At 40.5% G+C, this 18,091-nt stretch overlaps 1 protein-coding gene across 5 annotated transcripts in view; it reads left to right on the top strand.

Moving 5' to 3' along the window:
* Positions 1-18,091, top strand: part of EPHB2 (EPH receptor B2) — a 693,756-nt gene that overhangs the window by 456,917 nt on the left and 218,748 nt on the right. The window lies entirely within an intron of this gene.

The raw sequence follows: 18,091 nt of genomic DNA, 5'->3' as shown, positions 1-18,091 counted from the left end.
TCAGAGCATGTTGGTGGTCTGCTCCCATGTCCCCTATCGAACACTCACTTGTGATGCTTGAATGGCCAGGCAGCGTCTAAAGCAGACTTCTCTCCCGAATAGCTCGTGAGCTGCTGGTAGCTGTCCAGCTATCCCTAAGTAGCTCTCCTTTGAGCAGCCCAGCCTAATAATTGAGACACTTTTGCAATAGTTGAATTGCTATATGTATACCAAATTTGAAAAGCGTATACTCGAGCTGAAAATGTGTTTATTTTCAGAACCCATAAGCTGATGTTGGAAAAATGGTTGAATTTCTGAAATATATGTCAAGTTGGTAATGAGAGATAACTGAAGTGGCATTGGGGCGACTTATTATATTATTATCTGGGTACCACAGGCATTGCAGCTGTGGCTGTCATGTGTTTCCCATGTGGAAGCATTCAATTTTAATAAAGGTCTCTCTTCTTTACTGCTGGTAACCTTAACTGATGCACTGAACTGATCACTGCTAGTAATCTTGTATGGGCCGGCCTCCAGTGTAATCTTCTCTGATGTGGTCACTATTACAAGAGTAATAATATTAATAACCCTTGTTACAGAAAAGGTTGGAGACATCTGATCTAATGCGAAGCTCTGGGCCTTTTCTTCTCATTCCTGCAGTATTAGTGTGTGACACTTACAATATCTGCATGATCGCCGCCTGTGCATAGTTTTAAATATTTATTTGTGCCTGCTATGTTCAAAATATTTACATACACCTTTCACTTAGAGTTGAGGAGTGCATGTGGTTGCCCTGCCAAAACATAGCCAAGCTGAAAAATTGGAAAACTGGACGAGGTCAGGTATAATGATAAATAGGAACGAAAAATCCTGGCTACCCAGGAGAGAGGAGTGTTAACCGATTTAAACATGATTTCCGGATGTATAATAATTGAGTATAGTTCAATGATTGTTTGTGCTCCCCTGTTCATTGGAGATTATTATTTGCTTTGAAGGAAATTTCAGATGTTGATCAGCTATTTTCAAACAATTTATATTTGTGTCATGGTGTGATCTTTTTCTGGTATTTGTAAAGAAATTGGCATGTGTGTTCACAGTGATGAGCATTGCCATGCTACTGAGCCCTGTATGGCATTTGCATTATTGCAGTGTCTGAGCTATAGGGGCGACAGTGGCTCATTGGGATTATTGTGCATTTCTCCATGTGTGTCGGAGGTTCGGGGCAAACGATGGGGCGCAGCATTAGGTGAGCACGTGCACATGAGACTGCAAGGCATGCTGTTCCAACCATGTCTGCTGGTGGTTATGAACGGCATGCTCATTTTAGAGAAAGGCAAGGTGAGGCATCAGGGTCTATGTGTGTGGTAAGAGAACCTCAATAATAGTAGTTGACCTACAGCACCATGTTTGGGCCTTACATGCACAGGGTGTCTGTGGGAGGGAAATATGAGCTATGTAAGGCATGTGATGTGTTTCTTGAAGTTATTGGGGTTACACCTGTTAGCTTTCCTGAACCACAAAATGAAAATACAACCTATTCAGAGGGGTACAGAGAGAGGAGTTGAAAGGCTTTGCTATCCTATGTTGAGCTGTGGAAGCTCTCTGGACTTTGTAAATCTAACCATGCTATGCCTTCTCAATCCTTGTTTCCAGGGCAGGGGTGAATATTCTATTAGACTTCTTCAGAAGAGCAATTGACCTTTAGGATGTGATCTTCTGTTTTTTTGTCCCTTCAACATAAGAATGGTTACACATGTCTGATTGGATATTTTTGTAGTCATGGTCGGACTGGGACACAAAATATGCCTGGGAACCAAAATAAAAGAAAGTGGCCCCCATTAGTGAATTAGAAGACTAAACAACTGGCCCAGTGTTTACAAATTGGGGCAGTTCAAGAGTAAAAACCAGAGCAACAGACCCACACGCAGCCAAAAAACGACCTACACACTGATCTTTCAGACCAGCCTATCAGGCACTCACTACTTGATTGCCCTATAGGCCAGTCAGACCCTGGCTGTAGTATACAGGCTATGGATTTTCTGGCAGCCTTAAGGATGTGGCACAGCCCTTGTCTAATGCTAGCACTTTTACCAGATGGAGACCTAATTGGTAGACGTTGCATTCCCAGCTGAATTCCCCCAGGAATGTCCTCTCTTTCGGGATCTCTCAATATCATTTGAGACTTGCATCATGGATAGGTATTGGACTGCAGGAGTAATTTCTTAACCTCACATTGACATTAATTGGTGGACTTAAGTTTGTTTTGGGAAATTGATATAAAATTATAGCATTTTAAAGAAAAAGTTGAATAAAATGTGGAAGAATCCCATAAGAAGTGTGAGAATTGGTAGAAGTCAAAAAGTCAACTATCGAACCACACAAACGTATTTATAATACCAGCTTTTCATGTTTCAACATATTAGGTCAAGCAGCTTTATATCCATGGGTCTCTGTTGGCTTATCTCTTAACATTAAAATAAATAAGTATTGGCAGAGCCAGTAGGGCCCAGTTTAATGTTTTAACACATGCAGAGTTAGCTCATTAGAGTGAGACACACAGGAAGAGTTGGCAGGAGCGAACATATACGGTTATTGTTGTATAGTAGTCCCACGTGCAGCACACTACAAACACTCACGTTTAGGCGGAATGAGACTTTCAAACCACTAATCAGGTGAGAGACAAATACTCCACTGGGCTAATCTAAGATGTGATTGACAAAATCTTAAGCCAGTGGCTGAAAGAGGCTAGTCGAAGAAAACCAATTGTTGAAATTGAAAGACACTACACCCATCTCCTTTCACAGTGCTAGCAGTACCAGTTCATTAGACTGGTGCAATACCAAAACACTGACCTAAAAAATGGCCAAAATGGCTATTAGTAGTGCGCACTGGTATTAGGAATTGTGTGAAACACTGGACACATACATTGCAACATTAGTAGTTATATATTTTTTATTTTTCTCTAATAAATGCCTGTCGCTACACTGATGCCACTGTCATGGTGGTAGGAAGGAAGGAAAGTACTCCTCTGGTGGGAACAGAAACAGAGGCTGTAATTCTGGAAATGTTTCCCTTGAAGCAGCAAGAAGATATAGAGTAACTTATCTCGTTCTTGGATCGCCATTTTGGTGCAGGAGGCGTGCAGAAATAAACCTAAATGCCAAAAGGGAAGATTTGCTTTCCATTGTTAAGTCAAGGACCAATCCTTTCTGCCAAACTTTGCAGGGTGGGCTCTTCCTTAAGGCAAGCTAAAGCGGCGCCAAATATCAAACAAAAACGTAAAATGCACCATTTCTCAGTGTATGTAGGGGGTACCCAAAAGCCAATATAATGTCCACAGAGGAGCAAATAAAGCACGCCACCAGCTTGCACAACTATCCATAAAACGTGTTTTACTGCATTAAATTAAAAACTATTTCTCCCAATAACTATATAAGTAAAAGAATGATGTTTATAGACAAACCTCTCAGGCTATTAATACACCCACATTAAGTCATGACGCAGCCCCCAGTGCTATCAGTTGCACATACAACAACATAACTGTGCTGGAGAAGCCCTTAAAATACCTGACCTAAGAGGGCCTTAGAGTGCAGCAGTGAAGTGGGAACAAGGGCACTCATCGGAAAGGCTTGTTTTTTTTCTTCTTTTTCTCTTGATAGCCTAGAAAAAGTAATACAAGGCCCCTCTTCTGGGCGGTTCTGTGTCAGGCCAGTAAAAACAGAAATGCTTTTGTTCACTCTGAGAGGGTCAGGCCTAGATAAACATGTCCGTGGCAAACATGGAGGGATGGGAAGGGGGCCGCCAAGTATATTAAAACCATTAATGAGCTTTGCACACTGCAGTGTTTTGATGTTCTTCTAGCTTCTTGTCGGTGAATGTTTGTAGGAGAGGGGGTGTAAGGCCAGGCCTTCCAGTCTGACATTTGACAAGGGCATCTTAGAATTCTTGGGAGATGTTATCACACCACTTAGCCCAGGGTCCCCTCCCCCAGCGCACAGCCCCCTGACAGGATTATCTGTGGGAGAGGAGTTGTGGACGCTGCTTTGTATCAGCAGGGCCCGTTCTCCATGAATGTCAGTGGGCAGGGCCACCTACGTTTATTTGTGTTGCCCTTGAAGTGATGATATTCACCTTTAACCTCAGTTTATTTTTGTTCTCCAAGTGCACGCAGTGGGAAAGTTGCAATAAAAGACAAATAGTCGTAAAACCTGTAGTAACGATACAGGTTATCAGCTGCATGTGTCTCTAAACCTACTCGGGAATGTTTGACCACTTTTGAATCCTTCGATAGAGGGCTTCATGTCCACTGCCCTCGCTCCAAATATTGGGACAGGCCCATATGTCACTCTTACAAGGATGGCTGGAATAAGGGGCTAGAGATGCTATCGCAAAAGGTTAAACCTGGGCCTGTTAGTTGCCTTAAATGAAACTTTTGCCCGACTGAGTGAGATCCTCTGATATAGCAATGTATTATGGTGGTTATTTGTCAGATGCTGCAAAATGGAGTTTGGGGATAGGGTTGCAAAGCAGGAAGATGTGGAACTCAGAAAGGAATGGTGGTTGGATAAGAGGCAATATAGTATCACAGAATACATTCTTCATAGAAAATGAGAGTCCTAAGAAGTAATTCGATGATTCGCTACCACTGCTCCATAAGGTGCCTTTTTAAAACCGTGTATAGCTTGTTCAGTTCAAATGTATTGTTCTTTAATTCAAATCACCACAAAAGTCCAATCACAGGTGTAACAAAAAAAAAAAACGTACCAACATTGTGTGACGTTTAGTGTACCATTAAACACATGATTAAATATTCTAAAAGCCTTTAAGATTGAAATTGATAAAACGTAAACTTGGCACTCTATATTTGTAATATTCATCCAACCAAAAGTGATGGACTTTAATGAGAATAAATCACAACTATCCATTCGACCTTTCTCCTTTTGCCCTCTGGATAAATTGCATGTAGCAGGATGACAACCTCTTTTACGGTCTGAATTGTGTTGTTAATCAATTTGGTTAAACAACTTTCTTTGATCTTCAAACCCTTCAGTGCAAAAGGGCATTGCTTGTTTTGTTGTGGTGTTTTGCAGTGCGGGAAAGTTGGGTCTCACTATCTTTTTGGAAAGATTTGTAGCCAAGAATGGATGCACATCATATCGGAGCTAAATTCTGGTTTGCTGCGGCACACCAGCATAGTAACATTTTTAGTTAACCTCCAGTTGCTCCTTTAATATGGTGGCAATAGTTCAGAAAGAGCATATCAATGTTATAATGTTACACAGAAAGGGTGTGGAGGGACAGGTTGATTTATATGGGCTCTATCACTTTGATTGTAACCCAAAGCTCACCTGCAAACCCTTATGGAGTGCGGTGTTAATTAGCCAAATGGGGATTCCTCCTCATGGAAGAAGTGCTCTCCCACACTTAGACATGTCATGCTTCGTCATTGACCACCTCTACCCACCCTGGTAGGACGGTGCACCAGGGCGGACTCAACCTCTTGATTGAAATACACCAGAGGGAGTTCTTAAATAATGGTTTCTTGTGGTGTTTAAGCAGGCCCATATACCATAAGTTGACCAACGGTGGAACTAGCACATACCCCTCTTATAGGCCATGGTTGGTAATTATGTTATGGGTAACCCTTAATCCATCACCCACCTTAACACATAGCCATTCGTAGCTGTTGTTTGTGCCACTGCTTTTCCACTTCTGGCACCGGCTCAGGGATATGCTGCAACTTGAAGTAGGAGATTTTTGCAAAACAAACAGTTGGGTTGTATTTTAAGCTTATACAAAGATTGCATATTTTGAGAAGCACATTTTAAAAACATAGGCACGTGAATATAAGTGCTTTTTGTTAGCAATCTGCTGGGAGTTTTTAATTCAGTCCTGATTAGGGTTGTGCTTTTCAACCCACAAAATTGAGTCCAGTTTTTAGAATGACAAACAGCTATGTAAAGATTGTCGAATGAAATTCATTCTGTGTACTTTTTACCAATACATATTAATTGTGAATAGTCTGAAAACCTGATGGATTAACTATTAGATGGGCCAATGAGCCCAGCTCTAGTCTGATCAAGTGTAGCAGAATCCACAAAGTAGACTATTTTTAGTCGATTATGCATATGAATCAATTTAAACTGGGAAAACAGCTACCAAAAGACACATCGTTTTCCAAGTCTTTCAATTGCTCGTTTCCTGCAGATAAAACCTGGCTTCGATGGCGGGTCTACAATATGGGGAGTAAAAATAGCATAATACTGTTTCTTAAAAAACACACTAAATACCAATGTAAAAAATGATCACATTGACTAAAATCCGATTCGACGAAAAGATAAGAAGAAGCACAGCTGCAAGTGGACAGCGAATGTAAGAATGCAAGCTTAAGGAGGAAGAAGAAATGAGCCACATCAAGCTCCTAAAAAAACAACAGGAAAACAAAAAAAGAAGCAAGGTTTTGGAAGCATGGGCATAAGTGGCAGAAAAAAGACATGAACCAGCAGCAGGATGTTGAAAAACATGAAAAAAAATACTTTATCAGGATGGGCTTTCAGATTTTTTGGGTTACTAAGCCTGGTAATTCTCGTTAAAGTTAAATATTGATTAAACAGGCCAGATAAAAAGGCCGAGTGGGAACAGGTTTATCAGGTTTGCCTTTCGCCCAAATCACATACCTCCAAAATGGTATAGTCTTGTAACTCACCTCTTGCCACCAGACAGCTCTGGTGCTCGTATTTTCCGAGCACCAGGCAAAATTAATATAACATTTTTTGAAGGCATTTGGTGCAATTTAGCACCATAGAAGAAAGTCTTGGGATTTGAACCAATATGTAGTGCATCTGTAGATGCTTTGTTTTTTACAACCAAAACCGTGACACACACCTTATAAGGGTGTCACTAGTTTGACCGTGGTTGCCGTGCGTGTGATGGCCCTTGTGAACCTACCTCATTGCCATCCATAATAAAGATGATACATATTTATGTTTTGTTGGCAAACAGCTCTTTGAAAAGTGCAATTATTGAATCTATTTTTGTAAATCTTTGTGTTATATTTTGCCACCTGGAATGGTCAAATAGTCGTTTCCTACATTGTACCCTGTCTTTTTTATTTGAGTCGTCCTCATTCCATATCCCTCTATATAGGAACCCCAAACATGACACCACATCCTTCCAGGTACTCTTATCAGCAACATATAGGTCTATATTACTGAGACAGTAATTAATGGGTATTGCCCCAGCCCTCCTTTATAAAGATGTGTGCTGCACCAAGGAGGACGAGCCCCAAAATGGTCTGAACATGCAACCACCCTCCACAGTCCTTAAAACCCGAATGGTCCATTCCCTACAAACAAATCATTTCTTAGTTCCCGATCTCACATGCGCTCCCAACCTTTTACTTTTGATGAGACTGTATCACCCTACAGTCCTTTGCAATTTTATCAGATGACTCTATGCCTTGAGGGGACCATGAGCCAAAGCTTTTAAGGAAATATTGGGCCTGATATAGAGTTTCATGAACTGGTTACACCATCACAAAGCGGAAGAATATCCCATCCACTTTATTACAAGAGAATAATATCCCATGGCACTTGTAATAAGGTAAGCAGAATATGTATCATGTTTGCTACTCTGACAACATCCACCAAACTTTAAATCAGGCCCATATTTGTGGTCAGGTTTGGAATTTTCGCAGACTTCGAAGGCCACTACTAGATTGCACCAAGCTACAAGAAAGGGCAAGAAAAATGCAAATTTATAGAGGACGTACAGAGATTCAGAGACAAAATGCTATTTAGCTGTAAGTTTCCATTGTGCACAGTAGGCGGCTAAAGTTCCACCGGACTGGCATTATGGAATTGCTTTCACTGAGTTTTTTTCTCTAAAGTGGCACCACCCATGTCTGCCGGAGCCATGTAGCGAAAAAAGACCTGTCGCCTTTGTTAGATGATTTTAATGTGGTGAGCTTGTGGTAGACATGTTTACTGTGTCAGCACTGTGAGCAATCAGGCCAAGTGCCAAATCTTAATTCATGAATGCCAAAAAGAGATGACAAGTATTTTCAGGTATTTACCACATATAGACATTTTTAAAATTCACGGAAAGGACAAATAGTCGAAAATGATACACATAGACCTTTTAAGATGACATGCTAACCGGCTACGAATATAAAAGCTTTCATAAATCCAGGTTGAGGAGTTATTTGAGCTTGCCTTTCTTATTCTTTTGCAAACTTCTTGCTTGTCATCTCACATAGTTTACAATTCCTAATTGTTGGGAGGAGTGGCATAAGGCAGTGAAAGTGAGCTGTAAGGATCTCAACCTGCACTTGAAGAGAAAAAAAATCAAACCAGCTTTTAGACTAGATTTTGAATCTGACAAAATGCATCTTGATGAACACACGGCCTGAAGCCAGTCAAAATCACCTGACAATTCAATCAGCCAGACTACAATTCTTGTCAGGTGGGCATTAAGGAAACAGTTGGGGGTCATGCTTTTTTCTTTTGCCAGACAGCCCAAACTGTCCAGTTGCGAAAGACCTCTGTAGCACATCCATTGCTTAACATTGGTTGGCTTTATTGTCACTCAAATTTGCATGCTTCTTTTTCAATTTCTTAGTTTTCTCTTCTTGTGTTTGTGCCTTCCCTGAAGCAGATCCACTTTGGGATACTTTTAGTTTATGTGAGTTGTATCCCACCACCGCTCACATGTAGGGAACTATTTTTTTCCTATTTTATTTTGCACTCCTTGAGAGTGCATGTGATTTTTAGCTCTCTTCTTAGCTCTCGCTCGCTCGTGTGCTGCCCCCTCAAATAACTTCCCCTGTGCTGTATTACTCCCCACCACTCCCAGCTTGTCTGTAAAACCCCAGCAACTGGGATATTTTTTTCTGGGGTATGGGTGAAGAGAAGATTTTGAGGTCTGTTTTTGTTTCATGCTCTCCATTCCACACTTTGCATGCATGCACAAGCTTTGGCACAGAAAGGCTTTTATGGCACTATGGCACTGTAGAAAGGGACATCATCGGCACTCACTCAGCCGGCGTCTGATGCAGAAGGTGTACTCAGCATTACACTTCTTCTGGAGGCCCATACATATGCTCCCTAGGTTGTCGTAGAGACCAAATGGCTGAATGCTGTGGGAAGTAAATTAGGTCTTGACTAGTCTTTCCCTTTACATTACTCACACTCTTTTTAGTACTTCCTGAACGAAAAGTATTTGAAAAATTATCTATGGTCTTATAAATGTTGAAAACATTGAATTTAGTGTTCCGTTTTGGGAAGCCATAGGATATGTTTGTTTTTCATTCAGTATTTTTAAATCTTTTAAAAAAAAAACTTTTTTAAATAATACTTTATAGACAAACAATAGCAAAGCCACCAGCTCGGAACTTATGTTATAAAGGCAAGACCTATTGGTTTTGCCATAGTTTGTTCCCTACTTGTTGCAGCTGTGGAACATAATAAAATCTCTTGTTTTTAGGTACACTTTAAAAACATAAGTTTTTCCTAGCACCTCTTCTGTTCTACCATACATTGTGTTGTGCTGCAGACCTGTCTTTAACACTAAGGCGCCACCTAGTGATGAAAGGACCTCTTTACAAATACCCCAACAAAAGCCCTGACCTATCTTTTTATGTGTATTATTCTCTGTCCCAACTACAGTTGTTAGCCTATTATTAACTCCTAGTTTGTGAATACCAAAATAAAATGTAAACCTACACAAAAGTAAGTTTACCTTTGTGAATCAGTCTTACTATCTTTTATATTGGCAATAAAAAACTTCCACTTTCCATCCTTTTCGCCATATGTAATCAGTTAGACTTGATTTCTCAACTGTGATTTTTTTGAAAGTTTTTACTAAAATCTTTATTTAGCAGTCACACAGCATAACTGATAAAGTCCACAAGCATATTGAGGCAGATAATACCCCTGGTGAATCACGAAATTAATGCTATAAAACAGTGGTTCCCAACCTTTTGACTTCTGTGGACCCCCATTTTATCAATACTGGAGCCCGGGGACCCCCACTGAATCATTATTGGAACACGGGGACCCCTGAGGAGTCATTACTGATAGCTGGGACCTAATATTATTAAATGTTTTAAGCAGCCGCGGACCCCCTGAGGAAACTTCGCGGACCCCCAGGGGTCCCCAGCCCACAGGTTGGGAACCACTGCTATAAAATAACAAGAGTAGATATCAACAGATAAAACAGCTAAAGTATAGTGCATCTCTTGATTTCCGCTTTACCACCCCCACCTGATTATCTTTTTATTCTCTCAGGGTACCCGCTTAAGAACCCCATCTGTAATTGATTAGATGTGTATATTATGAGAAAATAACATAGCAATAAATTGCATCTTTTGTATTGCAGTAATCACAACGATTAAAAGGGTTTCTACTTTGCTACATGATTACATTAAAGCATATTTTCATTGTAACCTATACAAATTGTTGTGCTTCCTCATATCTGACAACACTGAAACAAAGCCACTAAGCAATATAAAGATCTTTTCCTTGTTCCTCCTTTTCTCTCTCATAAAATGGACATCAAAGCTACAAAACTACTTTAGCATTGCATTTCAAGCTTTTGTTCAATAGACATGTGTTGTACATACATGGATCCTAAATTCGTCATTGATTCAAGAATATGAATCAAAACTTTACAGGATGTGATGCTTTGAGAAATGTTATATATCAAAGAGGTTAACATGCTTAGTAACATTGGGCCTGATTGAGAAAGAAATCTAAATATATGTATATGTTATTTCTTTTTCTGTTCTGCACAGAATTCTTTTTCATCAAATGTCCTTCCTTCCCACAGTTTTCCTGTGAAAAGAGGATGAGTAGAATGTTGGCCTGCTTTCCCAAATTTACTGCATTCCATACCTTTAGGTCACCCAAAGACAAATTTAGAAGTACTTGGAAGTGTGTGCCAATTATGTAGTTTGTAAAGACACACACTGTAACACCTCAATGGGTAATACTTAATTTAAGGTGGTGTTTGCGGGTGTTGGACATCAGCACTCATTTTTGTGGGCCGGGACTTATTTTTCATCACTACACGTTGATGTAGAGCCAAAGATAGACAGACAGAAAATGGAAAAAGAAGGAGAAAATGAAAGAGAGGAAATTAGTGACAAAGTGGAAAAAGCAGGTATGAAAAGCAACCTGCAAGAGTGAAATAAAGAGACAGGAAATATTGGGTGGTTCAAAATAAAGGCATAGGTTGCAGCCATCCTTGGTAAAATTGATATTTAGCACCCCAGCAATTCGGCAGCACAGACTGTGGGCTAATTAAAAAAAAAAACTTTGGGTTCTGGTGATTTATATAAAATAAATTAAATACTGTCCATTTGTGTTTACGGCATGTGCTTAGAACCCCTCCCCTGAAGCTTTCGCGGGAAGACACTCTAGATAGCATTCATGACTGCAGAATTTCTATAAGACCAGTGGGCAAGATCCAAGATGGAAAAATATACTTACTGAGACATAAAACTTCCAGTTTCGATCTCAGATGTCCTGCCATTAGAATTTAATCAGTTTTAGTTGTTTTATCATTAGTATTTGTGATGGTTTCTACATATACAGTGATCAATGAAAATAGCTAGTGTTCTCTTGTACGAGGCACAAACTCCCAAGAGATGATTGCAGAGATGCATGGTGTATTGCCCAACAGTGAGGCTGATGTTATTGTGTAGTATTTGATTGTAGATGGTTACAAACTGAAGATAGATGCACTGTGGCTGTTTTTTCTCACTCCCATGCTCCTCCCTCACACCACTGGGAATATCCCTCAAAACCTTGACTCCAAAGACCTAGATTGGTAGAAGTACCGGTAATAGTCTCACTGCAGATGGCATGCGTCAGACACAATGACTGTACCTAACTGCAAACAAGGATGGGTAGACTGACCATGAATGTGAAACATGACACTAGAGCTGGCTATAGAACCATGACAACTATTGTTTAATAGCTAACCTAAATAAAATTTCGCTCTTTATTGACCTGCCCGACAAATGCTGTATAAATCCCAAAAGAGTAATGCACCACCAATTGGAAAAAAACATGTTGAAATTATCTGTTATATAAAACAAAATAAAATATAAAAAATCATTAGCATTTACATGTGAAGCTGAGAATGAGCAGCATGTTGACGTGGGAATATTTGAAGGTTTGGTTCCATGATTATTAATAAATCCAAATTATCTGGCAATATTAGAGGAATTGAAAAATATTTCCGATTACTCTATGGAAGAACTAAATGCATAAAATATGTCATTGAGCGAAGCATCTTAATTTGGCTGAAGTCCACAACTTTGCTTTTAAGCAAAACGTAGTAGATACAAAAATTAAAGTTCCCTTTTATGGAGATAAAACTGCATTTCCATACTTTGATAATTTTCTTGTCCCCTTTTTTACCAAGCCTACCTGAAAGTTCACGTTGACAATGTGTTTTCGATTCTCAGCAAACTCTTCGTACTCAGTGAACTGCTAGTGCTGGTTTCTAAAACACAGTTCACTTGAAGATTCAGTTTTCAGCAGTTGCTTCCTGTCCTTGGAAGTGAAGTGTTTGGTTGTCTTGTAATTGCTACCCACAAAGTTTGGTTGATGATGGGTGGTCACTTTCGTCAGTCAACCTCACAGATGATATTCTGGCCTTTCTTTTTTTTTGGCAGTGTTTGGCACTGAAGCAGAGTGTCAAGTATTTTGATTTTTCCCTAAATATTGATAAATTCAGACTTTTTGGGTTCTCAAGTGTTTGCTCTAGCACATAGGGAATCGAAAGCATCAATATTCTTTAGCTGCAATATTGATGGTTGTTTATGGTTGTCAGTCGAATCCCTACAGATTCCTTTACGTTTTCTCCTCGAACATGAAACCTGTCTTATGCACTGCAAGCTGGGAAAAACAATTGAGGGGGAGGTAATATTTCTATTGTGAAATATTATCTGCAAGGGTCACAGTGAGGCTGAAATCTGCCGTGTGGACGGGCGAGTTGATGAATGTTACGGGGGGGAACACTTTGGCATCGGACATCGCACATAATTGGCCTCTGCAGTAGTTCTTACCTCAGTTTCCACTGTGAATGTGCTGCATGAAACAAACGATGGGGAAAGTGAAAAGATGCTTACATCTGAAAACACTAAATCACGTTCTTTCAAAATTAAGAATTCGTTTTTAGTATTTGTTTCTAGTCACAACCTTGGAAGCCAAGTAAGCAATCCCTCTTGTGATTTCATGTCAACTATGGCTTAATTCTAAATATTTTACTAATGGAGCCCACAGTCCTTTTGCTTCCAAGACCCAATATTTTTGTTCGGAGCTAAGAGCACTTATTAAAATCTTTTAAGAGTGAGATTTTACCCAGATGTCATAAACTGGACGATACTGCTACTGCCATGGTTCTACAATAGTCCATAGCACGGTGTTTACCAGTGAGGTAAGCACTTGCCTTTGGCAACTATTGCTCAAATCCTGGCCTGCAGTTCATCAGAGGCGGACTGGACTGGTCTATCAGCAAAACGGGGAAAGTCGCTCTGTTGTGCGACACCCGACGGTCTGCTGGAGATGGGCTCGGCGGCTTGGCTCAGAGCTCCTTGCGTGAGCCCTGCTGACACGGCCTACAGAAACCACTTACAACTGACAGGTGAGTCAGCACTTGTGTAAAGATGTGGAAAGGCCATTTGGATGGCTGGTGGGTGGGTGACTGCAGTATTAAAATGCCCGTTCTAAGCACTGCAGCTTAAATAATGCTGGGAATACAACATCATATAAAGGCTCAATCAAAAACCAAGTATTTAAAACATTAAAGTGTCGATTTTGGTTAAGCTGTTTGAAATACACGATATCTTCCTGAAAAAGAAAAAAAAGAGCATGTTTGGACTCCGATATGCATAGTATCACCTATATTATAAACGATAACAGAGAAATAACAACTAAAACAAATATAAAAATGTAAGCATAACCCACTGAGTTCGGTGTACAATCAAATATGCTTGAATGTGTGAATGTCACATACACACGTGCGCACGCGCACACACAGTATCAAGAGTGGTTCTCAGAAAAACTTGAGAACTTCATGAAAAAGTATCTAAGTTTAGTGAACAACCTGTGTGGCTTTCTGTAAGAATGTCCACATCACCGGCCAGAACCCTTGGCTGTTGATGTGTTACTGTCTATAAAGATCGCCAGTGGGTTCTGCTTCATCTCGTGTCTTTAATGCCCAGCAGCCCATAATCATCCTGGACCTCGTATGCTAAAATGTTCTAACATGTCTGCCTTGACTTAGGTATATATAAATGCTTGCAGGATCCCAGCAAAGGACTATTGTCCTTGTGAGTTCTCTGGCAGTTCGCAACAGATACCATAAATCTACAGAGAAGTCCTTTGTGATGAACACATATTTGCCTGATATATGTATAAAATGCATAGTCCTCATTTAGTAAACTGATTATCTGTTTTGAGTGATTCCTTTGTATACTTATTCTTCCCATAAATATCAATTGGCAGAGAATGTGACCTGTCGGAAGGCAAAAGGTGCACAAAAGTGCAGGCAGTTGCATTGGTGAGCGCCCGAATTTTGCGTTGTGGACCGGGCCATTTGAGCCAGCTTTTACACTAATAGTTGACTAATGAGCTCGAAGGGGCCTAGACAGCTGGCTGACTTCTGGTTCCATCTTGTCCTCTTTTTCTCACCTGATTAATAGCTTTTCCCTTGTCTTGCCTGGGGTCTCAGCAGACTTTTCTTGGTAACTGATCCTTCCCAAAACGCTGTGTACCTTACGGCGTGCAGATGTTCTTTCTCAGGTTCAAGGGTTTGCCTTGTGCAAATTAGTGTTCCATCCATGAAGCGTGGGTTTACTGCCTATTGGCTGACACATACTCATGATAGATGGTTCTAGAATTCCCTTTGTTCCTGTCGTGAGGCCACTGATCCTATTGTCTTGAACCAATTTAACCCCTCAAGTTGGGGAACTGGTGGCTGTTAAATAAATGGTACGTTTCTCATATCCATGCATTCATTGCTAAGGATACTCAATTATTACATAAATGAATTATCATTTTACTATCCATAGCAGATGTCTTCAAGGCTTGCACTCTTCAAAATCATGATATAAGTAGCTCTCACCAGAATGTCAGTCGAGCACAAATACACAGCTGAATGAATAACAACACCGATCTTTGTTCCATTTTCTGAACAGTAATGATAACTGAGACTGACTCTACTACTCGCACAACACTTTCATTGGACCCAGCGGACCATCACCCTGTTGTACCAGCTTTGAACATTTGCCGCAAAGCAGTAACAGTGGGATCGGAGCCCAGGAGCAGCTTGAAATTGTATACAGAGACCCTGTGAATTATTTGGTGTATGTTGGGTGATATAGAACGGTCAGTAGGCGATGCCGGCTTAATGCCCCCAGTTCCATTTCTGCTCCATTGTGTGCACACACCCCACCCAGCTTGCTTCAGCTATACCTTGGCTGTTGAAATATCCGTGAAATATAAAGTAGAAATAATGCACTCGTTCAGTTATGCCTCCAGCCTCCCTCCATCTTGAAATCCAGCTCACTGCATATACTTTAACCTTGGGGTTTTGTTACTATACTTGAGGCCTTAGGCGTGCCAAGTTGGTAAAATAAAGTAGCAAGGACTAGATGTCAGACCAACTGTACTGAAGCATCAGGGGAAGCAGAGTTTGCTTTATCACCAAAGCTAGATTATTTCCAACCGGCCAACGTAGGTGGATTTTTTAATTTTGGCCTATATTGTGAAATAGTCTCCTTGAATTGTTCAAAAGATAAGATTTGCAACAGTATGCTTCAAGATGCACCACCAGCTACATACTACATCCTTACCACTCTCCTGCCTAGTGCATGTGCTGCACATGTTTTTTGTGTGACGGTTCGATTTTTCTGAATCCCTGTGACTTAAGGATTTAACATTGATAGAGAGCATCCTGAGTCTGAAAATTGTTACAGCACGACTTTGTGCCTTTGAAGTGCCTTTCCTGCATTCTCACGGATCTTATCACTGAAGAGAATAAACATTTAATGACACCAACACTGTAGTAATTTAGTTTAAGGGCAAAAAGTACATTTATTACAGATTAGTCAAAATGGGGTACAGTAAAAAATGCAATAAATTTGCATGAAAGCTCAATTGCAAAAGTACAGATGAATGCAAAGTGATAAAACTTTATAATTCCTATTTAGGCAGAATCTAAGTAAAAATTCTAAGTGTCATACTCATAAAGAGTGCTGATAGCATCTCTATACAAAGTTAAAAAAACATTTTTTATTTGAATTTATTATTAAACAGTAACGGCAAATAAATGTTGCACTGATAAAATCACAGGACGTCTCTTCTACGTTTTACTCCAATTCCAACATTAACCACACTCCACCACCCTCACTCCACTCACCTGTTCATGCTACAATCACAGATGCAGCTCCTGTTCCCAAGTGACCAGATCTAGATCCCACATGCCCCAAATCTTTTCAAATGGATTCTCACAGCCCTTGCCTTTATAGACCTCACATTCCCTATTTTGCATTGATTTATCACTTCATCCTACTGATGGAAAGATGGGTGCCATCTTTCTTCCCCACTTCTGGGAAATATCTTTTTTGGCCCAGGTTTGCCAGTATTTTTTGATTTGAGGGTGGCCATACACCCAGGAGGGCCAGCCCTGTGTCAACTCTATGGTACCTCCCACCACATCTTCCAGCAATCCAACCACTCAGTCCCAGAAATTGTGTATATGTGGACAGTGCCACCATGTGTGGATGAATGTGCCTCCCACCCCACAGTGTCAAAGGCAGACAGCATCTTCTATTTCCACAGTCTTTGGTAGTAGTGATCTAGTGTAGTGTGCCCTCTATAAGAGTTTTAGTTCAATAAGTTTATAGCTGGTCTTTATTGCCCCCATGACTGGAAAGCTCACTCCTCTTCCTCCTTTTCTCCAGTGTCTTTCTACCATCTATCTTTGAGGTATATTAATTCCACCTAGGTACTCTGCATCAGTGTTCCATACGCCAGAGAAATCAGTTTATGTTTAATCCATCCATCTAGCAGTCTGTTCTCTAATGGGGATTTTTCTTGAGGCTGCTCATCTTTGGCGATATTGTGTGTAGGTGCCTGTCTTAAATGTCTGTAATTTAACGATTGTGTAGAAGGCATTTGATACTCCTCTTGCAGATAGGAAAAGGGGATACACCATTGGAGTCCCATGCATCTACTGGCATGGTTATGCCTATCCTGTCACCCTGCTGAGCAGCTACCTTTCGTATCCGTGTGCTGTCTCAGAGGGGAGTCTTGGGTATAAGTCGTGTGTCCTAGCTCATCTCTCTAAATAGTTTCCGCCAGACTGCGAGGACCACACCCATTGCCAGACATGCTTTATTATTTATTATTTAGCCTGCCTCCATACAGGATGTGCATGCAACTGTGATTGCTCATCCCCATCTGTATACGCTGATTGCCGGGTTGTCTGTTTCTGCATATACCCAGTAATTTACCACTCCAACCTGCGCAGCCTCATAGTATTTCCTGATATTGAGGAGCAGAATGCCACCTTCAAATTTAGAGCAATTGATAGTTTTCAGCACTATCCAGGGCTGTTTCCCGTCCATTTCAACATTCTTAACAGGTAATCTACTCGGGCAAAATATGTTCTTGTTTATGTGTACGAAGTGTTTTATAAGACATATAGTAGCCGGGGAAGAGCTATCATTTTAAACAAAAGCTGCTCTGCCAAATAAGGATAATGGCAGTGTTGAAAAGTGTTTTACATCTTTCTCCAGTCTCTGCAGCAAAGGGGTCAGGCCTGCTTGTACGTACAAGTCTATATCTCTAGTTATCCAGATACTGAGGTTTTTAAGTTTGCAAGGTTCCACTCACAGGGCAACGGCAGTGGGCTACTCTGGCCCATCCTCCCATTGAGAAGAGGAACGAATTTTCCCAATTGATTGAAAATACAGAAATTTCATCAAAGATGTGGCTTATTTCTCAGATACGGATCAGGGATTCTTCCATTCTGGTCAGGTAAAGAAGTATATCATCAGCATACAGTGAGATTCGCTCCTCCCAGCACAAAGCTCCCG

The sequence above is a fragment of the Pleurodeles waltl genome, chromosome 6, assembly GCF_031143425.1.
Source record: "Pleurodeles waltl isolate 20211129_DDA chromosome 6, aPleWal1.hap1.20221129, whole genome shotgun sequence".
In the NCBI taxonomy this organism is placed as follows: Eukaryota; Metazoa; Chordata; class Amphibia; order Caudata; family Salamandridae; genus Pleurodeles; species Pleurodeles waltl.
Note: the sequence above shows the minus strand (reverse complement) of the source record. Positions and strands in the feature narration are given on the sequence as shown.